The sequence below is a fragment of the Manis javanica genome, chromosome 5 (assembly GCF_040802235.1).
Source record: "Manis javanica isolate MJ-LG chromosome 5, MJ_LKY, whole genome shotgun sequence".
NCBI classification, from domain to species: Eukaryota; Metazoa; Chordata; class Mammalia; order Pholidota; family Manidae; genus Manis; species Manis javanica.
The window spans coordinates 142,507,684-142,535,228 of NC_133160.1; the positions used below are offsets into that span (position 1 = coordinate 142,507,684).

The 27,545-nt window shown below is 42.3% G+C and overlaps 1 long non-coding RNA gene across 2 annotated transcripts in view; it reads right to left on the reverse strand.

Annotated features, from left to right (window-relative positions):
• Window positions 1-27,545, reverse strand: part of LOC118969188 (uncharacterized) — an 86,352-nt gene that overhangs the window by 47,598 nt on the left and 11,209 nt on the right. The window contains exon 3 of one of the 2 annotated variants that reach the window (XR_012131762.1): window positions 26,460-27,039. The exons of the other annotated variant lie outside the window; for it this stretch is intronic. This is a non-coding gene — a long non-coding RNA (uncharacterized lncRNA). Of the gene's footprint in view, window positions 1-26,459; window positions 27,040-27,545 lie in introns of those variants that run through there. 2 annotated transcript variants of the gene reach the window in all.

The window sequence follows — 27,545 nt, forward strand, 5'->3', positions numbered from 1 at the left end:
GCAAAATTAAATTAACTATCCCCAAAGACAATCAAGGGATAGACAAAAAGTACAGAATATGATACCTAATATATAAAGAATGGAGGAGGAAGAAAAAGGAGGACAAATAGAAAAGAACCTTTAGATTGTGTTTATAACAGCATACTAAGTGAGTTAAGTTAGACTCTTAGATAGTAAGGAAAGTAACCTGAAATCTTTGATTACAATGAATCTAAAGCCTGCAATGGCAATAAGTACAACCCTATCAATAATCACCCTAAATGTAAATGGACTGAATGCACCAATCAAAAGACATAGAGTCACTGAATGGATAAAAAACAAGACCCATCTATATGCTGCTTACAAGAGACTCACCTCAAACCCAAATACATGCACAGATTAAAAGTCAAGGAATGGAAAAAGATATTTTATGCAAACAATAGGGAGAAAAGAGCAGGTGTTGCAGTACTAGTATCAGACAAAATAGACTTCAAAACAAAGAAAGTAACAAGAGATAAAGAAATAAAGAAGGACATTACATAATGATAAAGGGGTCAGTCCAACAAGAGGATATAACCAATATAAATATATATGCACCCAACACAGGAGCACCAGCATATGTGAAACAAATACTAACAGAACTAAAGAAGGAAATAGACTGCAATGCATTCATTTTAGGAGACTTCAACACACCCTTCACTACAAAGGACAGATCCACCAGACAGAAAATAAGTAAGGACACAGAGGCACTGAACAACACATTAGAACAGATGGACCTAACAGACATCTATAGAACTCTACATCCAAAAGCAACAGGATACACATTCTTCTCAAGTGCACATGGAACATTCTCCAGAATAGACCACATACTAGGCCACAAAAAGAGCCTCAGTAAATTAAAAAAGATTGAAATCCTACCAACCAGCTTTTCAGACCACAAAGGTATAAAACTAGAAATAAATTGTACAAAGAAAGCAAAAAGGCTCACAAACACATGGAGACTTAACAACACACTCCTAAATAGTCAATGGATCAATGACCAAATTAAAATGGAGATCCAGCAATATATGGAAATAAATAACAACAACACAAAGTCCCAACTTCTGTGAGACACAGCAAAAGCAGTCTTAAGAGGAAAGTATATAGCAATCTAGGCATATTTAAAGAAGGAAGAACAAACCCAAATGAATAGTCTAATGTCACAATTGTCAAAATTGGAAAAAGAAGAACAAATGAGGCCTAAAGTCAGCAGAAGAAGGGATATAATAAAGATCAGTGAAGAAATTAACAAAATTGAGAAGAATAAAACAATAGAAAAAAATCAATGAAACCAAGAAAATAAACAAAGTAGATAAGCCTCTAGCCAGACTTATTAAGGGAAAAAGAGAATCAACACACATCAACAGAATCAGGAACAAGAAAGGAAACATCACGATGGACCCAACAGAAATACAAAGAATTATTAGAGACTACTATGAAAACCTATATGCTAAGAAGCTGGAAAACCTAGGAGAAATGGACAACTTCCTAGAAAAATACAACCTTCCAAGACTGACCCAGAAAGAAACAGAAAATCTAAACAGACCAATTACCAGCAACGAAATTGAATCAGTAATAAAAAAACTACCCAAGAACAAAACGCCAGGACCAGATGAATTTACCTCAGAATTTTATCAGACATACAGAGAAGATATAATACCCATTCTCCTTAAAGTTTTCCAAAAAAAAGAAGAGGAGGGAATACTCCCAAACTCATTTTATTAAGCCAACATTACCCTAATATCAAAACCAGGCAAAGACCCCACCAAAAAAGAAAATTACAGACCAATATCCCTTATGAATGTAGATACAAAAATACTCAATAAAATATTAGCAAACAGAATTCAACAGTATATCAAAAGGATCATACACCATGACCAAGTGGGATTCATCCCAGGGATGCAAGGATGGTAGAACATTCGAAAATCCATCAACATGATCCACCACATCAACAAAAAGAAAGACAAAAACCACATGATCATCTCCATAGATGCTGAAAAAGCATTTGACAAAATTCAACATCCATTCATGATAAAAACTCTCAGCAAAATGGGAATAGAGGGCAAATACCTCAACATAATAAAGGCCATATATGATAAACCCACAGCCAACATCATACTGAACAGCGAGAAGCTGAAAGCTTTTCCTCTGAGATCGGGAACAAGACAGGGATGCCCACTCTCCCCACTGTTATTCAACATAGTACTGGAGGTCCTAGCCACAGCAATTAGACAAAACAAAGAAATACAAGGAATCCAAATTGGTAAAGAAGAAGTTAAACTGTCACTATTTGCAGATGACATGATATTGTACATAGAAAACCTTAAAGACTCCACTCCAAAACGACTAGAACTGATATAGGAATACAGCAAAGTTGCAGGATACAAAATTAACACACAGAAATCTGTGGCTTTCCTATACACGAACAATGAACTAATAGAGAAATCAGGAAAACAATTCCATTCACAATTGCATCAAAAAGAATAAAATACTTAGGAATAAACCTTACCAAGGAAGTGAAAGACCTATACCCTGAAAACTGTAAGACACCCTTAAGATAGATTAAAGAGGACACTAACAAATGGAAACTCATCCCATGCTCTTGGCTAGGAAGAATTAATATCATCAAAATGGCCATCCTGCCCAAAGCAATATACAGATTTGATGCAATCCCTATCAAATTACCAACAACATTCTTCAATGAACTAGAACAAATAGTTCAAAAATTCATATGGAAACACCAAAGACCCTGAATAGCCAAAGCAATCCTGAGAAGGAAGAATAAGGTGGGGGTGGGGATCTCACTCCCCAACTTCAAGCTCTACTACAAAGCCACAGTAATCAACACAGTTTGGTACTGGCACAAGAACAGAGCCACAGACCAGTGGAACAGATTAGAGACCCCAGACATTAACCCAAACATATATGGTCAATTAATATATGATAAAGGAGCCATGGACATACAATGGGAAATGACAGTCTCTTCAACAGATGGTGCTGACAAAACTGGACAGCTAAACGTAAGAGAATGAAACTGGATCACTGTCTCACCCCATACACAAAAGTAAATTCAAAATGGATCAAAGACCTGAATGAAAGTCATGAAACCATAAAACTCTTAGAAAAAAACATAGGCAAAAATCTCTTGGACATGAACATTAGCGACTTCTTCATGAACACATCTCCCCGGGCAAGGAAAACAAAAGCAAAAATGAACAAGTGGGACTATGTCAAGCTGAAAAGCTTCTGTACAGCAAAGGACACTATCAATAGAACAAAAAGGTACCCTGCAGTATGGGAGAATATATTCGTAAATGACAGATCCGATAAAGGCTTGACATCCAAAATATATAAAGAGCTCACGCACCTCAACAAACAAAAAGCAAATAATCCAATTAAAAAATGGGCAGAGGAGCTGAACAGACAGTTCTCCAAAAAAGAAATTCAGATGGCCAACAGACACATGAAAAGATGCTCCACGTCACTTGTCATCATTGAAATGCAAATGAAACCACAATGAGATATCACCTCACACCAGTAAGGATGACCACCATCCAAAAGACAAACAACAACAAATGCTGGCGAGGATGTGGAGAAAGGGGAACCCTCCTACACTGCTGGTGGGAATGTAAACTAGTTCAACCATTGTGGAAAGCAGTATGGAGGTTCCTCAAAAAACTCAAAATAGAAATACCATTTGACCCAGGAATTCCACTCCTAGAAATTTACCCTAAGAATGCAGCAGCCCAGTTTGAAAAAGACAGATCCACCCCTATGTTTATCGCAGCACTATTTACAATAGGCAAGAAATGGAAGCGACTTAAGTGTCCATCAGTAGATGAATGGATAAAGAAGGTATGGTACATATACACAATGGAATATTATTCAGCCATAAGAAGAAAACAAATCCTACCATTTGCAACAACATGGATGGAGCTAGAGGGTAGTATGCTCAGTGAAATAAGCCAGGCAGAAAAAGACAAGTACCACATGACTACACTCATCTGTGGAGTATAAGAACAAAGAAAGAACTGAAGGAACCAAACAATAGCAGACTCACAGAACCCAAGAATGGACTAACGGTTACCAAAGGGAAAGGGCCTGGGGATGATGGGTGGGAAGGGAGGGATAAGGGGGAAAATGGGGCATTATGATTAGCACACATAACATAGGGGGCGCAGACACGGGGAAGATAGTATATACAGAGAAGAGAAGTAATGATTCGATAGCATCATACTATGCTGATGAACAGTGACTGTAATGCGGTATGTGGCATGGAGGTTTTGATAACAGGGGGTGTTTAGTAACCATAATGTTGTTCAAGTAATTGTACATTAACTATATTAAAATTAAATAAAATAAAAAGATAACAATATTGGCAAGGATATGAAGAAAGAGAACCCCTGTGCCCTGCTGGTGGGAATGTAGTTTGTGCAGCCAGCATAGAGGTTCCTCAAAAAATTAAAAACAGAACTACCACACAATACAGAAATGCCAAAGAAAATGAAACACTAACTTGAAAAGATACATGCACCCCTATGTTCACTGCAGCATTATGTATAATAGCCAAAATATGTGGGCAACCTAAGTGTGCATCGATGGATGAATTGATAAAGAAAATGTGGTATATACACACAATAGGATATTACTTAGTCTTAACAAAAAAGGATGTCCAGACATTTGTGAACACATGGATGAAACTTGAGTGCCTTATGCCAAGGGAAATAAGTCAGGCAGAGAAAGACAAATATCATATGTGGAATCTAAAGAAACAAACAAAACGCACAGTCACAGATACAGAGAACAGACTGATGGTTGCCAGAGGGAGGGGGTGACGGTGGGTAAAATGGGTGAAGGGAGTGAAAAGGTATAAATTTACCAGTTGTAAAATAAATAAGTGTGGGGATGTAATGTATAGCATGGGGACCATAGTTAATAATACTGTGTTGCATATTTGAAAGTTGCTAAGACAGTAGATCTTTAAAGTTATCCCAAGAAAAAAAAATTCGTAACTATGTATGGTGACTAACTTACTGTGATGGCCATTTCACAATGTATACAAATATTGAATCCTTATGTGTATGCCTGAAAACAATGTAATATGTCAATTTTGACTGAATAAAAATTTGGGGGGAAAAGAAGACAATCATGCCAGTGCCTAGAGTTAATTTTAAAATGCCTAATAATTAGAAACCTAGTACCACATTAAATGACTGTTAGAAAACAGATAAAGCTTCAAGAACAAAGCTGGAAATTATAACTCCATTGGATACATGTAAATACACATTATAAATTACTAAATCTATAAAATAACTGCCTCCTGTTTTAAAATAAAAAGTGACTGTAGCTATTCACACAATCTCGGAAACATTAATAACTAAAGAGACATTAAGGAAAAAGGAAAACACTATATGTGGAGTCCAATAAAAAGAGGACCAAGAGTATGTGTGCATAATCAACCTAATAATGGCTGTGAATTTTTTCTCTATTATAAAATGAAAATTAAAATTTCTGTTCATTTTAAAAACATCATTTGGTCTCTTCTATACTATTTTTCTGAAAAGTAAAACTAAAGAAAATCACTAAATCTTTTGATGCTTACTAAATTTATGAGGGTGAAATTGTGAACAATTAGCCAATTGTGAAAAAATTAATTTTTGCTTTTTGCTGTTTCTTTTTCTTATTTTTGTATGTTATCACTGCAGGATTCATAATTATGCAAAGACTGTGAAGTCATGTCATATTTCTTAGTATTTACAATTTATATAGCAAATTAGAATTAAAATTTCAAAACATTTTATTCTTTAAAAAGTTCAGGAGATCAGCTTCTCAAAAGTCAAATATGTGGTTTATATAATAAAAAAACTGCTGAACTGCATGTTACACAGGTACACTGGTTCACAAAACCAGGTACCAACATTCTCAGCATCCCAACACTGCAGTGCTGGAATCCACAGTCTCACCAAGTCTTTCATGAGATCCATTTGTTCATCACTAACTCCTGCCCTTCATGGGAGCTCCAAACCAGTACAGGGGAGCAAGGAGTATGAACAGAAGCCCATCCCTCCCATCATCCTTATTCCTTCCCACCTCTCCTTTGCAACCCCCCAAACACTCTTCTCTCTTCCTACCTATGCATATCTATTTATACCTATAAATAGAGAAGTGTGAAAATCACTCAGAAAACCAAACTTTTATTCCCAGTTTGGGTTCAGCTAAGACATGCTGCTACATATTTTATGCAAATTTATGGGGGGATTTTCCCCATAAGGAGGCCCAGGAGAAGATGAAGGTGGAAATGCACTCCATTGTCAGAACCTTAGGCAAAACTTAGAGCCAACATCTTCCTTAGCCATTATAAGAAGGAAGCTGGATGTGCTTTAAATTGAATGTATATAATAAAAACTGAGTAGATACAATGTTGGTTTTAATTTTTACATCTGTACATCTTAGAACTCAGCTTCAGGTTTAAGAATAAGCAGCTGGAAAATGACATAGATCATTAAGAAGGAAAAACCAAACAACAACAAAAAACGACCAAGAGAAAGAGAAATGCAGCAGGAGCCAGCTATCAGCAGCTTCTCTTTTTGTGGTATGCATCTAATTTAAAGCAAGGGCCCTTAGAAGTCAAACACCCTGCACTGGGGCTAGAGGCAGTTTCAGTTCATTGGTTGTTCCCCATCCTTCCGGATGTGGAAAGCAGAAGTTCATGACATTAAAATAGATCCCATTGGGCATGCAAGAGTAACACCATTAGCAAAGCATCTCTTCCTGTTAGTTCACTTCTTCAATTCTCAGGTTGGTTCTTTCTAGTGTATTTACATGGACTCTGTCAGAAACCCTAGCTTGGCTTCTGGGGGAAGCAATGGAGTGTTTCCTGAAGCATTTGGTCACTCAATATTTTGTAAAGTCTGCAAAAAATTCCTTAATGAACCCTGGGTCAGAGAAAGATCATACAGGCAAGAATCATTCTGAGCCTCCTGCGGCTCACCTTGTCTAACTTACAACATCAATAGTTCTTCAGAGGCACAACTACAAGAGGCTCATGGGACTGGAATGTTAAGGAAGCGGCCCTGGCTTTTCTTTTGTTGTTTCTCTCTTTTTCTTCTTCTTTTTCCTCTTCACTACCTCCTAAAGACATAAAATGAATCTGCTTTTTGGGTCTGCTTAATCCTTACTCCCCTCCCAAATCAGAAACAACTGAAAAAACAGTTGGAAATAAATAAGAGCATTTGCGGAAAGCCAGAACCCTGCTGCAGTATCAGCTTCACCTGAGAGCTTGTTAGAAATTCAGAATTTTAGGCTCTATCTCAGACCTTATGAATTAGAATCTGCATTTTAACAAGACCCCCAGCTGATCTGTATGCCTAGTAAGGTTTGAAAAGCACTGGAGAGAAAGCTGTAAAAAGGAACTGGGTGTGGGAAAGATGGCAGAGTAAGAAGGCAAGGCAGAAACCTCCTCCCATACACACACCAAGGAAGCAACTACAGCAAATACAATTAACCCTGGAAACAACCTGAAGACTTCAAAACAGACCATCTACACTTGGTGAAAAAGAGAAGAACACACAGAGAAGAGTAAAGTGGTAAAGCCATGATCAGTCAGAATCCCAGCCCTTCACCCATCCCAGTCCACAAGTGGAGGGAAAAGGAACAGAGAGAGAAGGGGACAGGAACTCAGGAACTCTGCACACCTGGCCCTGGAGATCTGCTCAGGGACCATGAGTCCACATTGCACTGAGTTCTGGTGATTAGTGGGGCTGGACCCTCAGGATAGTTGGAGCACTCTGGGAGGGTGAGACTCTATCCACTTGTGGGGGACAGGCACACTCCACCAGTCCTGCCAAGACCCAAAACAGAGGCAGCAGTTTGAAAAATTTTCCAGCAGCAGGAGGGGTGCCAGAGGGGCAGGGGGGTTGATAGAGCTTTCTCTGCACGAGAAAGGGCAGATAGATGACACTTCTTCAGCCATCCTTTGGCCCAGCAGGTCAGGAACTCAAGAAAGCTCCAAATGCTACATCTCCCTTGCTGATGGTTCATCTCCCTGTGCACCTTCTCAGACCAGTAGTGTCAGGCTTTGTTGCCTGGCAGGCAGAGGGAGGCTTTCCCAGCTTTCTTGTTTCTGTCTCAGCCCAAATAGGGAGGCACCTGTGGGAGCCAGCTCTAATTGCTCCTTCTTCCTTGTGGGTGGCTCAGCCTGGTGCTGCTCACCCCTCCACCACCATGCAACCCCATGCCTCAGGCCAGCTTACACCATGCATATGACTGGGCACCTGCCCCAGAGCCACACAACCACCCTGCCAATCCTATTAGCCAAGCAGTGCTGCCATCACTGCAAGGCAGGCAGGGGTGGCCACACCCACAACAATCTCAGCAGAAGTACCATTGCTCAGCTCAAAAATGGCCAACTGAGGTGAACTTCTGTCTATGGTGGACTGAGTTGGATCACTGCTGGCAGACAGACAGAAAGGAGGCCCTGCCCACAGCCCGCCAACAGCAACTGAGGCTCCACCACAAAGGAGAGCCAGACACTGGATAGTAAAGAGTCTTGAGCTTCTGGAAACTACAGGACACCTTCTTCATAAAGCCATTACTTTCTAGACCAGGAAGCATAGCATATCCATCTAATACAAAGGAAGAAAAACAGACACCCTGACAAAATGAGGAGGCAGAGGAATATGTTCCAAACAAAACTACAGGATAAGACATCAGAAAGGGCTAAATGAAACAGAGATCACCAATCTTCTTGATAAATATTTCAAAGTAAGAGTCATAAATATGCTCACTGATCTGTGGAAAAGTATTGAATCTCAGGGAGGGCTTCAACAAAGAGATAGAAGAGTTGAAAAAGAGCCACTCAGAGCTAAAGAATACAGCAACTGAAATAAAACATACAATGGAGAGAATGAATAATAGACTGCTGCAAGTAGAGGAGCCATCAATGGATTGAAATTAGAGAACAAAAAAAACAATGAAGCTGAAGAACAGAGAGAAAGAGGACTCTCTAGAAATGAAAGAATGCTAAGAGAACTGTGTGACAACTCCAAGCCAAACAATATTCACATAATATGGGTACCAAAAGGAGAAGAGAGACACAAGGATACAAAGTCTCTTTGAAGAAATAATTGTTGAAAACTTCACCAATCCAGGAAAAGAAATAGACACGCAGGTCCTGGAAGCACAGAGAGCCCCTACAAAAGCCTCAGGAAGACAACCTCAAGACAACCTCATAATTAAAATGACAAACATAAGGATAAGGAGGTGGTATTGAAAGCAGTCAGAGAAAAAAGATTACTTATAAGGGAAACCCCATCAGGCATTCAGCAAACTTCTTCACAGAAACTTTATAGGCCACAAGGGAATGGTATGAAATATTTAACTTATTGAAACAGAAGGGCCTTCAACCAAGAATCCTCTATCCAGCAAGATTATCATTCAGATTTGAATGAGAGTTTTAATATTTCCAAGATAAACAAAGCCTGAAGGAATTTATAACCACTAAATCTGTATTCTAGGATATGTTATAGGGACTTTTATAGATGGAAATGTTCCTAAGCCTAAACAATTTTTACCAGTGAAAACAAACCCACAGTAAAGGTAGTAGACTAATTACTTACCACGCAAGTATGAAATTAAAACAAAACAAAACAAAAATAGTAAAGCCAACTATACACAGTCAAGGTATACACAAAAAAATGCAGATTATGACATCTAATACATAAAGTGTGGAGGAGGATATGAAAAAGAAGTACTTTTAGGTTGTGTCTGAAATAGAGCAATAATCAAACTTAATATAGACTCTTATATAGTTAAGCTGTCTTTTAACATATGGTAACCACAGCTAAAGCCTATAATAGATATACAAACATTTAAAAAGAGAAATCTAATCCTAACACTAAATAAAACCACCATAAGAAGACTAAAAGAGAAGAAGAAAGGAACACAGAGGAACTATAAAAACAACCAGAAAACAGTTAATAAAATGACAATAAGTACATACCTATCAACAATTACCTTAAATGTAAATGGACTAAATGCACCAATCAAAAGACATAGAGTGGCAGAATGAATAAACAAGACCCCTCTATATGCTGGCTACAAGAAACTCATTTCAGACCCAAACACACACACAGACTGAAAGTGAAGGGATAGAAAAAAGATATTTCATGCAAATAATAGGGAGCAAAAGCAGGAGTAGCAGTACTTATATCAGCCAAAATAGATTTCAAAACAAAAAAGTAACAAGAGACAAAGAAAGACATTGCATAATGAAAAAGGGATCAGTCCAACAAGAGGATATAACCATTATAAATCTCATGCACCCAACACAGGAGCACCTAAATATGTAAAACAAATACTAACAGAATTAAAGGGGGAAATAGATTGGAATTAGTAAAGTTATTCATATTAGTAGACTTTAACACACAGTTTACATCAATAGATAAGCCAGACAGAAAATAAGTAAGGAAACCAAGACACTGAACAACACATCAGATCAGATGAACTTAACAGATATCTACAGAATACTCCACCCAAGGGCAGCAGGATACACATTTTTCTCAAGTGTACATAGAACATTCCCCAGAAAAGATCATGTCCTAGGTCACAAAGAGAGTCTCAATAAATTAAAAAATATTGAAATTGTACCAAGCAACTTCTCAGACCACAATGGTATGAAACTAGAAATTAAGTACACAAAGAAAACAAAATAGCCTACAAACACATCAAGGCTAAACAACATGGTTCTAAATCATCAATGGATCAATGAACAAATTGAAAAAGAAATCAAGTGATACATGCAGACAAATGAAAACAAAAATACAATAGTCTAAAATTTGTGGGATGCTACAAAAGCAGTTTTATAAGGGAGGTACCTAGCAATACAGGCTCAAAAAACAAGAACAATCACCCCAAACAGTCTAAACTCACAATTATAGAAAAGAGAAAAAGAAAAAAACTGAAACTTGAAGTTAGTAGAAGGAGGGACACAATAAAGACCTGAGCAGAAGTAAATAAAATAGAGAAGAATAATACAACCAGAAAAATATCAATGAAACCAGGAGCTGGCTTCTTGAGGAAATAAACAAAATAGATAAACCCCTAACTGGACTTAGCAAGAAAAAAGAGTGTTACAGACATAAACACAATCAGAAAAAAAAAAAGAATAGTCACAATGGATAACACAGAAATGCAAAGGCTTATTAGAGAATTCTATGAAAAATTATATGCCAGTAATTGGACAACCTAGAAGAAATGGAAAAATTCCTAGAAAAATATATCTTCAAAGATTGACCCAGGAAGAAACAGAAAATGAATAGTCCAATTACCAGTAAAGAAATTTAGTTGGCAATCAAAAACTTCCCTCCCAACAAACAAAAATCCCTGCACCAGATGGCTTTACAGCTGAATTCCAGCAAGCATTTAAAGAAGAGCTAATACCCATCCTTCTTAAAGTATTCCAAAATGCAGAAGAGGAGGGAATACTTCCAAACTCATTCTATGAGGCCAGAATCACTCTAATACCAAAACCAGACAAAAACACTTCAAAAAAAGATTTTAGACCAATATCCCTGATGGAAGTAGATGCAAAAATTCTCAACAAAATATTAGCAAACCTAAGTAAAAAATATGTCAAAAGGATCATCCATTATGACTAAGTGGGATTTATTCCAGGGATGCAAGGATGGTACAATTTTCATAAATCAATTAGCAGCACACAGCACATTAACAAAAAGGATAAAAACCATATGATCATCTCAAGATGCTGAAAAGCATTTGGCAAAATTCAACATCCACTGATTATAAAACTCTCAATGAAATGGGTATAGAAGGTACATATCTCAACATAATAAAGGCCATACACAACAAATGCACAGGTAACATCATATTCAATGTTGAAAAGCTGAGCTTCTCTTCTAAGACCAGGAACAAGACAAGGATGTCCACTCTCACCACTTTTATTCAGCATAGTACTGGAGGTCCTAGACATGGCAATCAGATAAGATAAAGAGATAAAAGGCATCCAGATTGGTAAGGAAGAAATTAAATTGTCATTATATGCAGATGACATTGTATTATACATAGAAAACCCTAAAGACTCTACCAATAAACTATTTAGAACTAATAACTGGATTCAGAAAAGTTGCGGGATACAAAATTATTACACAGAAATCTGTTGTGTTCCTATATACTAACAATGAATTAGCAGAAAGAGAAGTCAGGAAAATAATTCCATTTACAATTGTATAAAAAAAAACCCTAGGAATAAACCTAACCAAGGAGGTGAAAGACCTGTGCTCTGAAAACTATAAGACACTCGTGAGAGAAATTAAAGAAGACATAAATGGAAATCTAGCCTATGCTCATGGGTAGGGCGAATTAATATTGTCAAAGTGGCCATCCAGACTGAAGTAATTTACAGATTCAATGCAATCTCTATCAAAATACCAATGGCATTTTTCAATGAACTAAAAAAGCAAATAATCCTAAAATTCATGTGGAACCACAAAAGACCCTAAAAAGCCAAAGCAATCCTGAGAAAAGAGAACAAAGCTGGGGGAATTATGCTCCCTGACTCCAATCTCTACTACAGAGCTACAGTAATCAAAACAATTTGGTATTGACACAAGAACAGTCCCATTGATCAGTGGAATAGAATAGAGAGCCCAGAAATACCACCCCCCCATATATGGTGAATTTATGTACAATGAAAGAGCCATGAATATAAAAAGACAGTCTCTTAACTAACTGGTGTTGGGAAAACTGAACAGCCACATGCAAGAGAATGAAACTGGGGTACTGTCTAACTCCATACACAAAAGTAAACTTGAAATAGATCAAAGACCTAAATATAAGGCATTAAACCATGAAACTCTTAGAAGAAAACATAGGCAAAAATCTCTTGAACATAATAACTATGAGCAATTTCTTCCTGGACACATCTCCTCAGGCAAGGGAAACAAAATAAAAAATGAACAAGTGGGACTACATCAAACTAAAAAACTTCTGTACAGTAAAGGACACCCTCAGCAGAACAAAAAGGTAACCTATAGAATGGGAGAATGTATTTGTAAATGATTTATCCAATAAGGGGTTAACATCCAAAATATAAAAAGAACTCATAAGACACAACACAGAAAACAAAAACAAAAAAAACCTGATTGAAAAATGGGTGGATGACCTGAACAGACATTTTTCCTAATAAGAAATATGGACTGGCCAAAAGCACATGAAAAAATGCTCCACATCATTAATCATCACTGAAATGCAAATGAAAACCACAATGAGATATCACTTCACACCAGTTAGAGTGGCCACTATCCAGGAGACAAGAAATAACAAGTGTTGGCGAGGATGTGAAGAAATGGGAACCCACCTACACTGCTGGTGGGAATGTCAATTGGTGCAGCCACTGTGGAAAGCAGTATGGATGCTCCTCAAAAACTAAAGATAGAAATGCCATATGATCCAGTTATCCCACTTCTAGGAATTTACCCAAGGAAAACAAAATCCCTGATTCAAAAAGATACATGCGCCCCTATGTTTATTGCCACATTATTCCCAATAACCAAGATATGGAAGCAACCAGTGTCCATCAATAGATGAATGGATTACGAAGAAGTGGTACATATACACGTTATATTATTTAGCCATAAAAGAAAGAAATCCTGCCATTTTTGACAACATGGATGGACCTAGAGTGTATTATGCTAAGTGAAATAATCCAGGTGGGCAAAGGCAAATACCACATGATTTCACTTATTTATGGAATCTAAAAACAAAAGAAAATGAACAAAATATCAGTACACACTCATAGTCACTGAGAAATGACTGGTAGTTACCAGTTGGGGTGGGGGGATAAAGGGGCACAAAATTCTCAATCATAATATAAGTCGGACACGGGGATAGCAGTACAGCATGGAGAATACAGGCAATGATTCTGTAACATTCCTATGTTGGCAGATAAACACACTAGTGGGGGTGGGGATTTAATAATATGAATAACTGTTGAACCACTGTGTGGTATACTTGAAACCAGTGTAAGATTGCATATCAATGATACTTCAGTTAAAAAAAATTATAATAAAAAAAGAAATTGAGGTCTTGCCACCAGGGGCATTGACTTGTATGAAATTTTTGGGTCAGAGCGACACCTTGCGGTTACTTTAGTCGTTGCTATTGAGTTTTCCACTGGGCAAGTTGCGACCGGACAGACCAGCAGAGCTCATGAATGAACCTTGTTAACCAGAAAATAATAAAATGTTATAAAAAACTTGAACTCCTGCCAGTGCCCAGGGGTATCCAAGTTCGACCTCTCTCCATCACACTGTCAGTTGAAGAAATGTGGGCTCTTTTCCAAGGATAACTTCTACCTGAGCCTAGGATAGTTTATAGGCCCAGCTATTTTCTGCATTAGAAATAGCAGGATCAACAGATCTCAAAGAATTTCTTTCCCTTTCACAAGATTTTTCATAAAATTCATTAAGCCATTAAAATGTAGAAGCACAAGGATGATTTCAGAGATTATATAGATGAGTGGTTCCCACCTTTCAAGGCTAAGGATCCCTTTATAACAGTGACTGGTATTTATTGAACATTTACCTTGTTTCAAGCACTGTTCTATGCAGCTGCATGCATTTAGTCGTTTAAACCTCATAATTCAGTGGGCAGGTGCTGTAGTATCTTTATTTTGCATATCCCCTTATGACAGTAATTTTTCTGTAGTTGTTGCATGAGAAAGATCTATACTAACAAGAAACTATCATGGATCTAACAACTCTTGAAAATGAATTAACGTAGAAATAAACCCAGTCATTTCTCTCTATGTATTTTGGGAAGAGTAGTGCAAGTGTATAAGATATGTTATCTACTCAGCCTCAGACTGTGGTTGGGCATATGTAGACCTGGGGCTTCTTGCAGTGGTTCCAAGACTCTTCAAACGGTTCATAGCCCATAGGCTCTGAAACCTCAGTGTAGAAGCACCCTCTGAAGGTTTTACTGATGTCCTACTATACAATCCTAAACACAACTGATTTCATCAGAGGCCTGGCAGGATAGACTTGCCTTGGCCTTGGATGTGAGACTTTAGGGAAGCAGCGGATGAGAAATTGACTTTAGAGAAGTTGCCTGTGGCTATATTTCTAGCTTGAAAAGCTACTATAGAGACAAAGTCCACGATCAATCTGTCTGTTCTGTCCTCTAAACTATACACCCAAAGAAGAATAATTTTTCTACACTATAGTCTTTTTGGGTTGTTCTCCAACTCAAAGTTAGCTTCAGCTCTGTCCAGTTGGTTATGATAAACCCATTCTGATTACCTTGGTTTTCAAAGCAAAATCTTACACCAACCAACCAGCTTGTTGCTTCTCTATGTCCTCTGTGCTGTCTAGACTATTCCTCCTGTCCTCTGTGTTACTAGTGGAAAATAATGGCCTCAGAGGAGACCCCTAGGAGGCCAGTCATAGCCAGGATGACCCTCTGTGGGAAGCACTGCCTTTGTTAACTCACTTAGAATGCAGAGCTAGGTCCTGTGCAGACACAGGAAAACACTTCAGGCAAGTAACAGATAGACAGTCTTCTCTCAAGAGCAAACACAAGCTGACTGTGAAAAATATAACTACCGAGTTGACCAGGTAGGTGCTCTTGCTGGTAGGTGTTCCCTTCTGCTGGCTCTCATTGGAAGAAATAGCATACCCAAAAGGTTGCTTGGACAGCACAAGTCTTGGCCATTTATTGTTTCTGGCTGCCCAGTATCAATCTCCTCTTCCTAAAAGTACATTATTTCCTTTTGAGGCATTCTTTCTTCCACTGGGAAGATAGTCTGGAAGGCAGTGACCAGGATTCTGGCACTCCCTGGTTAGTGGGTAGATAGGTGGCCCAAGCTCTTAGAAAGGTAGATGTTTGCTTATTCTCTTTCAGAGGATCAAAGAAATAAAAAAGAATTCTATTTTATCCCTGCAGCAGTGCCCTGGCCTTCCAGAGCCTGGTTCAAAAGTTTTTGGTGGTCTTTGAATGCTGTCCTCCAGAAATATCCTACTTCCTGCCTGTTTCCAAGCCTCCACCACTTATTGATTCTGTGATCCCCCAACATCCTTCCAAAAAGGAAAAATGTCTTTGGATTAAGTTAATGTGATAGTCAACAATTATGAGCATATGTTGTATAAAAACAACCCTCAAAGTCTCAGTGGTTTATACCAACATAAATTTATTTTCTTAACTCAGGTTTGCTGGTTGGCAGGGTGGTTCTGTTCCAGGCATCAGGTCTGGTTAGGTTTGCTCCATGTACCTCTCATTTGAAGACAGCAGCAGCTACTCAGGGCATGTTCTTCTCATGACGGATGGTGGATGTAAACCACAGAAGCACATTTAAAATCTCTGGTTGAGCATCATATATGTCATCCTGCACTCTGTTGGCCAAAGCAACTCACATGTTCAAGTGCCAACGCAAGTGTTTGGAGACATGCTCCTCTGCCTGCTCCACAGGCCGGCACTGCAAAGTCACCATAATGAGCACATTGATGTATTTCTATTCTCTTGTGAGGAAAGGGTAAAGTTGGGACCATAAACCTACCTTGTTAACCAGAAAATAATAAAATGTTAACAGAAATTAATTTTAGCAGAGTCAAATGTATCAATCTTTGCTTTTATGGTCTGTGCTTTCCAACTCTTAAGAAATTCTTCTCTGACCCAAAAAGACATTATTATTCTTTATTTTTCATACTTACGGCATTAGTCCAAGGTGTGTGTGAGGCAGGGATCCAGTTCTGAAGTCTTCTAATGGCTGACCAATTGCCCCAGCCCTGGTTTTTGGATAATGCATCCTGTTCCCACTGATCTGTGATGTCACCTTTACCATATATCTAGTGTTCATAGATGAGGGAGTGTCATCCTGTTCTCTCTACTCTGCTTCATTATTCTAGTCATTAACTTCTGTGCTAACATTGCATTTCCCAATTATTTGCTATTTAATCTTCATTTAGAATCAACTTGTCAAGTTCCACATATATACACTAAAATGTCAATCAATACTTTATTTGGAATTTCTGTGGATTAAAGATTAATATGGGGGAGAAAAAAGGTCTTCAAGATAATGAATCTTCCTATCTATGAACATAGAACAGCTCTTCATTTATTTGGGCCATCGTTAATTATACTCAATAAAATATTATAATTTTCTTCTCAAAGACTGCTGTTGTTTGTTAAATTGATTCCTATGTATTTTATTATTATGCTATTTTAAATTATATAAATGTGACATTTTAACTACTGCTGTACATAGAATATAATCAATTCTTACATACTTAGCTCAAAGCCAGCAACCTTTAATATAATAGCTAACATTTGTATAATCCTCAGCATGGGCCAGGCACCTTCCTATACATCTTATATGTTTGAAAGACATTCAATCTCACAAAGACTCTATGAGAGAGATATTAATAACTATTTACAGTTGAAGGAACTGAAGTCCAGAGAAGTGCAAAGAAGTTAAGTAAATTGGCCAAGGAAGGGGTGAAACCAGGATTCAAACTCATTGGACAATATCTAGGGCTATAACCACAACACTGTATCTGCTTCTTAACCTTGTTAATTAAGCTCTTGCATTAATTCTAATTATTTGCCTGTCTATTCTCTTAGATTTTCCATGCAAACAACAAAAACAACAAATGCTTCAAAAATCAACTAGCAAACACAAGGTTAAAATCCTATTAAAGCAGTGCACAGGGTATGTGGGGGGTGGGGGGAGGAGACACTTGATGAGGAACAGCATTCTTGGAGCGAATGGAATTTGCCAAACCCTGGGGGTTGCTGGTATACTCCCCGAGCAGCCAGGAATCTCAGACATAGCACCAGCCCAGTCAGGGCACCGTCAGAGCTGCCAGCAGGCTCCAGGGAGGCCTGAATTGGGAAAGAGGCCCAGGGCCAAGACCCACAGTGCCAAATGACAAGCCTGTGCCATACCCACCCCCAGATTTGGGCTGAATCAAAGGGCCATCCGGGCCCCTCCCTTTCAAGTCAGGCCCCTGGGCTGTCCCCTGAGGCTGAAACACAACAATCCCCCAGGCTTCTGATCCAAACAGGCTTGTGTTTGAAACCACAATATACTTGGCTCTGATTTCACACACATTACTTTCCTGGTGCTGCACAAAAAAGGAATTAGAAGAATGAAAGTGAAAGGTCTTGAGGAATGAGGAATTCTTTTCCCAGTCTAGTGAATGAGGTTAACAAGTGGAAAAAGAAAACTGTTCTCTGTGAAGGGTGTCTGGAAGGGTTACCAAGCCACCATGATTAAAAGCAAATTAAAAGGCGATGTCACTCATTCAGTCTCCGTTACCCCTCTCAGCTCTGAGGGAAATGCGTATGCTTCAGGGGGCCGAGGGAGAGGTGGGGGAGCACTGTCCCCTCAGAGGTGGGGAGCTAACCGTGAGGAAGTAGGGATACTGGCTTAAGCATCTGTCTGTGGATGCCAAATGCTAATTTGTGAATTGGGGATTTAACTGAATGATAATTTTCCAAAACCCCACCCAAAATTGGACGTTTATTCACACATTTCAATGGAATGTTTTCCAGTGCTTTGCAATGTGTGGGAAAAACAAAATAAAACATGACCTTGGGTTTGGGTCATGTTGAGTCACTTCAATTTCTCTAGCTTTTTCCTCAGTAAAATGAAGGTATGAACTAGATCAGCTCCTTCCTGAAAGGAAAGGAGCGACACATAGCAGCAATTCACCGGAGAGTTCCGCTTTATTAGGGAAAGGTGCTGGGTTATATAGGAGGGGGCATGAATTGATTGAGGTGTCACTTCTACGGGGCTGTTGGCTGTTGGCTAGGTGCTGGGACTGGGAGGGGGGCGAGAGGTGATTGGGCTTCAGGTGGCGCCGGCGGGAACTGAGGACCCCGAAGAGAAGCCGGAAGTTTGCCATCTTACTGGTGGGGACCCTTCATTCCCCCCTTTCTCCTCTATGGGTTTGTGGACGTCGCTTTCTCTCTGGCTGCTTCCTGCTGAACAGGGGTGGAGAAGGGAGTGAGGGCTTGAGGATTGGGAGGAAAGGGTTGATAGGACTCCCCGCAGTAAGGACGAGTAGATGTGGACTTCTTCAGGTTTGGAAATCAATGAAGGTTCCCTGTAACCATAGGTTGGCCAAGAGGATATGGGTGTCAGGAGCCAGGCGTCTGCAGCTATTGTTTCCAGGAACAGTTTCCAGTAGAGAGAGGGGTCCATCTCAGCGTGTGGTGAGGAGGTCACGTGAGGGTGAGGGATCTTCTGTGGCCAGAAGCTGGTAGTTCCTGAGTAAAAGCTGGTTGAAAGCTTGATTAGAGATTTTTCCGACTTGGGATTTGATGAACTTTATTATACAGGGTAAGAAGAGACAGGCGAGAAGAATGATTATTATGGGGCCTGCAATGGGCCAGAGCCAGGTGAGGAGGGGGTTTGTTAGTATTGACGAGAATGGGTTGGAATTGGAAGCAGAGTGGAGACTGGAGGCAAGGTCGGTGAGCTTGGTAATGTCAGTTTCTACAATGCCGGATTCGTTGATGTAATAGCAGCACTCTTCCCAGAGGAAGACGCAGGTGCCGCCCTTCTCGGCTGTAAGCAGATCTAGGGCCCGCCAGTTTTGAAGGGTGACTTTAGCTAGCGAAGTGACCTGTCTTTGGAGAGAGGCTAGAGAATCGGCAGTGGATGTCAGGGCTCCCTCAAGTTTGGCGTTGAGATCTCTAACTGCCTATAGAGAGTGACCTAAGGCTTCTCCCGAAAACCCTGCCCCAATGGCTGAGGTGATCAAAGAGCTACTGACCATGATGGGAAGGAAAGCAGCTCTTTTTGTGTGCGAGGGCAAGGGAGGTTGGAGCTCAAGAAATTCTGCCATGCTGTAAAGTGTTAACTGTGGGATTAGGGTGACGAGAATGCAGGGTGTATCGGAGTTGAGAGGCAGTGAGTTGAAAAGACTGCCATTACACTAAAAGAAGTGTCCCGGTTGCGTAAAAGTCTTAGAGCTGGAGGTAGGGGTGTAGATAGAGAGGCAGTGAAGTGCGCTGGAGGGGGGTGGAGTTGGGCTTACACAGTGGTGGATGGTGAGATTATCTGCGTATTCTGGTTCCCATAGGGGTATGTCTGCCAGGGGGCAGAGGGGTTGTCTTTCTGCATGGAAGGAGTAGTTGGAAATATTAAGGGGCACGGCGGCCAGCAGTGGGCGCTGTAGTGATGCGCACAAGAAACAATTGGCTGTGTTAAGGGTGTGGTTGAGAAAGATGGTGGTGTCCTGAATGAGCTGTAACGAAGAGTAGGAGAAATGGGAAGAGGGGTGGGGATAAGAAGATGAAGAGGCACCGTCAAGAGTTTGGATAATGACTTTTTCGGAATGTCTGCTATCTGATGCAACTTGAGAGATCTGGGAATGAGAGGGAACATACTTTCGAGAGATATGAAGGGTACTGTGGAGGGTCGAGGACTTCCCGTAGTAAACTGAGGCTGTGACTCTGGCAGCCCATCGAGAGTCCCAGGGATCTGGGATTGATAAGGAGAATGAGCCGTTGGGATATTTCATGAAACGGTTGGAGGAGTAATACTGTGGGTACTGGAAGTTACCTATGTAGTGAATTGTGCAAGACTAGTAGGGACATCTCCTGTAGGTATCTGGCCATCGCCTGCAATAGGCTTGTTTTTGGTCATAGAGGAAGCAGAGGTAGGGAGAATAAGGGTAGCTGCTAGTGAACACTTCAGTGGAGGGAGGAAAGTGGAGGTATAAAGGCTCAGAGCAGCTTTTCAGAGGGCAGTCTGGTGTGGCAATGAGGGCAGTAACTTTTGTTTGATGCTGTGTGTAAGTCTGTCTGACTTTGAATCGCCATACAAAGGAGGCTGGGGTGCTGGGGAAGACAATAGGAATGAGGAAAAAAAGCGAGAGAGCAGTAAAGGAGGAAAAGTCATGATTCGGGTATGGATGGCAAAGGGGGTGAACGGGATTTTGGAGGAAAGAGGACAGTAAGGTCAGGAGTCTGGAGGGAGGGAGAGTCTGTAAACTTTTGTAGGTTAAGAGATCTTTTAGGTGATGTGGGGACAGAATGGTAAGGGGTGCTCTGAATGTCAGTTTATGAGCTTCTTTCTGCAAGAGCTGTCTAGCGGCTAATGCTCGTAGGCAGGGGGCCCATCCCTGAACTGTGGGGTCTTATTGCTTGGAGATATAAGCTACTGGGGCAAAGCATATTGGCCTAGGACTCCTAGAGCTTGACTGGACCTCTCATGAATGTATAATGAGAAGGGCTTCGACAAATCAGGAAGATGGAGAGCTGGGGCTTCTACAAGGGCTTGACGGAGCTTAATGAAGGAGTGTCGGGGTGAGGAGGATAATGGTTTTTTAGGGGGGCTCTTGCTGAGGTTGTATAGGGGTCTTGCCAACAGGGTGCAGGGAGAAGTTAGGGATCTACGTTCTAAAATATCTAGCTAGGCTTAGAAAGGGCCTAGAAAGGAAAGGATTTTTGTCTTCGTTTTGGGAATGGGCAGGTCAGAGAGGAGCCATTTTCTGTCTAAGGTAATGGACTTTCTTTGTTGAGATAGAAGGAATCTGAGGTAAGTGATAGGAGGGGAAGAGATTTGAGCTTTGACGGGGGATACTCGGTAACTTCTGGAAGCTAGAAGGTTAAGTAGGGAGGCAGTGTCAAGTTGAGACTGTTCCCACGAGAGACTGCCGAGTAGAAGATTGTCTATGTATTATAAGGTGGACTTGGAGTGATCATGATGAAACTGTTTGAGGTCCTGAGCTAGGACCTGTCTAAAAATATGGGGACTATCTCGGAAGCTTTGTGGCAAAACTGACCAAGTGAGTTGTTTAGAATGTCTTGTGTATGGGTCCGTCCAGGTGAAGATGAAAAAATTTTGGGAGCAGGGGTTTAGAGGGATAGAAAAATGGGTCTTTGAGATCTAGGACTGAGAAGTGGGATGCTGAGGCTGTATGGATTTGGAACTAAGGGATGGATAGGGACAATGGCTATGTTGATGAGGCGAAGGTCTTGGACAAGGCGGCAAGATCCGTTGGTTTTTTTAACAGCTAATATGGGGGTATGTCTTTGAGATCTAGGACTGAGAAGTGGGATGCTGAGGCTGTATGGATTTGGAACTAAGGGATGGATAGGGACAATGGCTATGTTGATGAGGCAAAGGTCTTGGACAAGGCGGAAAGATCCGTTGGTTTTTTTAACAGCTAATATGGGGGTATTAAATGGGGAGTGAGTGGGTCTGCTTGAATGATGGGTTGGAGGCCTATGAGGGCTGAAGTGGTTAGGGGGTATTGTGCCTGACAGATATACTGAGAGGGGTCACATAATTTGATAGAGGCAGGGGGACATAGGGCCACGGAGGGGCTTGTAATGTCCCAAACTTTGGGATTTACAGGGTGTATGAGGGCAGAACCGGAGCTTTCATTGGGTAGAGGGGGGTCGTCGGCTATGAGGGCCATCAGAAAGGGAGTACTGGGGGCTGTGGGAGTGGATATAGTTATGGAAACGTGGAGGAGGGAAAGGATGTCTCGTCCTAGTAAAGGGATGGGACACTGGGGCATAACCAGGAAGGAGTGGGAGAAAGGTATGGGATTGTCTTGGATTGTGCATAAAAGGGTGGGTGGGGGGTTTAATGGGAAAATCTGTTTACCTCCTACTCTGACTATAGGAGTAATGGCTGGCGTGGTAGGGCCCCGGTATTCTCACAAGACTGAGAAGGTGGCTCCTGTATCTAGGAGGAAGGAGATGGGGTGACCGTCTACTGTTAGAGTAACCCTGGGCTCCTGTTTGGTGATGGAAATGGTTGGGCGAGAAGCCCCCGGGCCCCATCAATCTTCTTCTGCCAGCCCCACTACGGCGGGCTTAGGATGGGGGTTGTTTGTCCAGCCTCCCCTTCGGGTGGTTGGGCAATCAGACCCGCAGTGGCCCTTTTTGTGGCATCTGGGGCATGGGGTGGTAGGAGATCTGGGAGAGGGGCACGCCCTTGACCAATGTCCCTCTTTTCTGCACTTGAAACAAGCTCTTGGGGGGGGCTTGTTTGTAGAGGGGCACCCAGGTTGTGGTTTTATCAGCTGGGCCAACATCTGGAAATTGGCCTGATCAGCCTTTTGTTTACGGCATTCTTTCTCCTCCTCCCTCTTATGGAAGACTTTAAAGGCCACTGTTAGGATCTCAGTCTGTGGGGTAGCGGGGCCCTGTTCTAACTTTTTGAGTTTAGCTTTAATGTTGGGGTAGCCTTGAGCTAGGAAGTATGTCATAAGGACATGTCTTCCTTCAGGTGTTTCTGGGTCCAGGCTGGTATACTGTAATAGGGCTTGAGTGAGTCTGTCTAAGAACTCAGAGGGGATTTCATCTCTCTTTTGAATTATGTCTTGGAGCTTTTGAAAATTGACTACTTTACAAGCTGCCCTTTTTCAGACCTGCTATTAAGCAGGAGGCAAAAATATCTCGAGAGCAGAGACTCATGGCGGTGTTATAATTTCAGTGTGGGTCTTGTTCGGGGACAGCAGTGGGGCCAGGGGGATAGGTGGGGTCAGTCCTGTGGGTTTCAGTAGCCTGCATTTGGGCGAAGTCCTAAACTCGTCTACGCTCTTCAGGGAGGAGAGTATTGGCCAGGAGCATGAAAATGTCATGATGTGTGAGGCTGTAAGACTGGAGGGTCTATAGAAACTCCCTGTATGTCATGGGATCAGTGGAAAAGGAACTTAGGCGTTTCTCTAGTTAGGCTAAATCTCTTAAGGAGAAAGGGACGTGAACGCGCACGATGCTTTCGGATCCTGCTACCTCCCGGAGGGGGGGCGATAATTTTGGGAGGCTCTCAGGACTGAGTCTGAGGGGGACTGAAGGGTTCTGGCTCAGTCTGCGGGGGAGTGACGCGGTCTAGTCGTGCCTAGTTGAGCAGGTCCTGAAGTGCAGAAGGTGGGCAAAGAAAATAAAGAAAGATAGAATCGGACCCACATGTCGCCAGCTAGCAGCCCAGCTGCATTGCCTCTGCTGCTTTAGTTGGGCTTGAACTCATGACTCTGAGGTTAAGAGTCCCATGCTCTACTGAGCTACAGCAGGGCTCCAGTTAATTGCTTATGGAATGCGTTGTTTTCTATTCCTGCCACATCGGCAAGTGGGGGAAGGGCATAGCTAGAAGCAGGGGCGGGGTTTCTACACATCTTCAAGGTCTCCCTATTTTCAGAGTGAGGAGTCTTGGCAAGATATGTTTTTGTGGACAGATAACTTCTAAGGACTGCACCGGTTGTTCTCTAGCTTGTGCTTTCCCATGCTGTGTTCAGACATGGGGGGAGGTGCTTTCCCATTCTCTCTATAAACATGTGAGAAGACAAAGGCGGTCCCTAACAGGGGAGAAACAGGTGATGAGGGCAAAGACGGAGGAGGCCCCTGGGACCTAGTTAAAGGGGGGCTGAAAGGCTCAGGCTTAATCTGCAGGGAATGAAGGTGGAGGAGGTGAGATGGGGGAGGAGATGGTTGGGGAGGAAGGGAGAAGGGCTGTTGTAGAAGAAGGGGAAGGGAGTGAACAGGAGGCTTCTGCGGGGGCAGCGGCTTGCAGGCTAGGAGAACTTGGGAGGGGGCGGGGGGAGGAGGAGGTGGAAAGCTTCCATATAGGGAATCTCCTTCCATTTTTTCAGGCGCTGGCAGTAGTTAAAAAGATCGCGAGTGATGTTAGGATCAAGAGTTCCCCCTGCGGGTCATTGGTTGTTATTGTCTAGGGGGTATGTCGGCCAATCTTGGGAGCAATATTTACGGAGAAGTTTTGGTTTTATATCAGGCATCAGGGAGAGGGTAGCCAGATGCTTAAGCAGGCATTCAAGAGGTGAACTTTCAGGGAGGGATGAGGAGGCTCCCATGGCTAAAGGACAGAGAAGGAGACAAACAGGGGAAGACGAACGGAGATCCTCGGACTGGAAGCAGACCACAAGGAGACAAAGGGCGTCCCCGATGATCCTTGGTGGTCTGCGGAAACTCGTATACGAGTCGGAATTTCTTGGAAAGTGTGGGTCGTCACCCAGACTTCCCTAAGAAGGCAGAGTGCCGGAGTCTCGAGGTACCTAGCGCTAGGCGTTTTCGGCGGACAGAACAGAAGGAGGAGGGGGGGAAAAGGGAGCGTTCTCATCCACAAAGGAGTCACCTCGTTTGTGGCTGTTGGAGGGGGGTGCCTGAGAGTCAGCCGCAGCCGTGAAGGCCTGAGGCGGGGATTTATGACTGTCGGAGGAGGGGCCTGAGCATCCGCCACAGCCGTAAAGGCTTGAGGCGGGGATTTATGGCTGTTTGGGGAGGGGCCTGAGGGTCCACCGCAGCTGTGAAGGCCTGAGGCGGGGAGAGTTCCCTCCTCATCCCTGAGCGTCAGGGCCTTGCCGGACGATCACGGTCAATGGCACTGCGATAGCTTGGGGAAGAGTGGCCCACCCCGGGGAAATTTTGCTTAAAAACTTTCAGCACTGATGGAAGGGATGGTGAATGCGTTTATGACTGTCGGAGGAGGGGCCTGAGCGTTCCCCGCAGCTGTAAAGGCTTGAGGCGGGGATTTATGGCTTTTGGAGGAGGGGCCTGAGGGTCCGCCGCAGCCTTGAAGGCCTGAGGCGGGGAGCGTTCCCTCCTCATCCCCGAGCGTCAGGGCCTTGCCGGACGATCACGGTCAATGGCACTGCGATAGCTCAGGGAAGAGAGACCCACTCCGGGGGGAAAACTTACCTAAAGGCCAGAGAGGAGTGGTGAGTGTGATGAGCCAGCGCCGGAAAAAGAGGACGAGGGCAAGCTGCTGCTGGTGTCGGGGGGAAGACGGGGCCCAGTTGGGGTGTCCCGTCTCCCGGGTTTCGGCACCAATGAAAGGAAAGGAGCGACACATAGCAGCAATTCACCGGAGAGTTCCGCTTTATTAGGGAAAGGTGCTGGGTTATATAGGAGGGGGCATGAATTGATTGAGGTGTCACTTCTACGGGGCTGTTGGCTGTTGGCTAGGTGCTGGGACTGGGAGGGGGGCAAGAGGTGATTGGGCTTCAGGTGGCGCCGGCGGGAACTGAGGACCCCGAAGAGAAGCCGGAAGTTTGCCATCTTACTGGTGGGGACCCTTCACTTCCCAACAAGGCTTTCTTGAATCCTCTAAAGCTTGGTGTAGGTGGAAGGAAGGGAAATGGAAATATTAATGGAGCGATTTAGCCCATGTCTGCTTCTGTCATCTTTGACCTGCACATTTTTAACACAACCAGGTTGAAGAGTTCATTCTAACAAGCCTATTTCTGGGACATGCTGACACTGCTTACAATTTTAGGTGACTCCAGAGGTCAGAGCCATGCCCTCTGCACTGATGTGGACCATATTGCCACCTTGCAGGAAGGGTGGAAGGTCACTGCCAGCATGGTGTCTTTCTCAAGGTGACAGGGGAAGGCCTGTGACTCCATGTGGGTAGTGAGCACCCATAGGCTCTACGCTAGTAGCTTCAGGAGGTAGCCCCATGGCCTGTGCTAAGCGGGATTCCCACAGACCCACACCTGATATTTTCACAAATGCAAGTGAGATTTTGCTTAAGATTCTTCAGCAATTTTTTCCTGTGAAAGCTTTTTTGAGCTCCAAAGTTTGGTTATGATGTTTTCTTATGTTTTCCAAAGCACCCTGGTTTATTCACTGCCCTAGAACTTAAAATTGTTGGTGTGATTGCCTGTTCATCCACTCTTCGTGTATCCTTTCTCTGGTTTAGAGGTCAGGAAATACGGCTTTTACTAGGAATCCCCGGGACCTAGCAAAGTATCTGACATACAAAGGTGATTGTATTTTCCAAAAATAGCAACAGCTTTACTTCCAATTTTATGTGTTCTTCCACAAACTTTCCACTCCCCATCATGAGGCAGAATCTATTTCCCCTCCCTGGAGATTGGTGGGGAGGGGGAGCATGGACTCCATGACTGCTTCAGTAAGTATAATGCCACAGAAGGCTTCTCTTCCAAGGATAGATTATAAAAAGCAATAAGGCTTCTGTCTGATGCTCTCTCCCTTGGGACCTTCATCCTTGCAATCAGCCACCAGGTTCTGAGGAAGCATAAACAAAACCATGTGGAGAACAAATGATGTGCCTTAGCCTACAGCCAGCTTCAATCTCTAGACAGCCAAGGAGCCCTTACATGATTCCATCCTCTGGGCTTCATGTTCTCCAGCTGAGGCCTCAGACATGGTAGGGTAGAGACTATTTATGCCCAGTGTGCCGCATCCAAACTCTCGGCCCACAGAATCTGTGAGCATATGAAATGTTTGTACTGCACCATTAAGTGTTGGGGTTGTTATGCAGTCATAGTAATTGGAACAATGATCAATGTTAGACTCTAAATACATTAGTGAATGGTCTGCCGTGGGTTCCATCAGATCCCTGGACCCTCCTAGAAGGTAGAAAAGAGAATAGGTATTCCAGGAAAGGGGTGGAGGTGTATTGTGTTCCTCTAAAGTTGTAAAGCATAAATATCTACTATTCCACAGTAGAAAAGATTCATCTAAAAATCAGGGTCCTATCAAGGTGTGAAAGGACATGGAGGAAACAAATG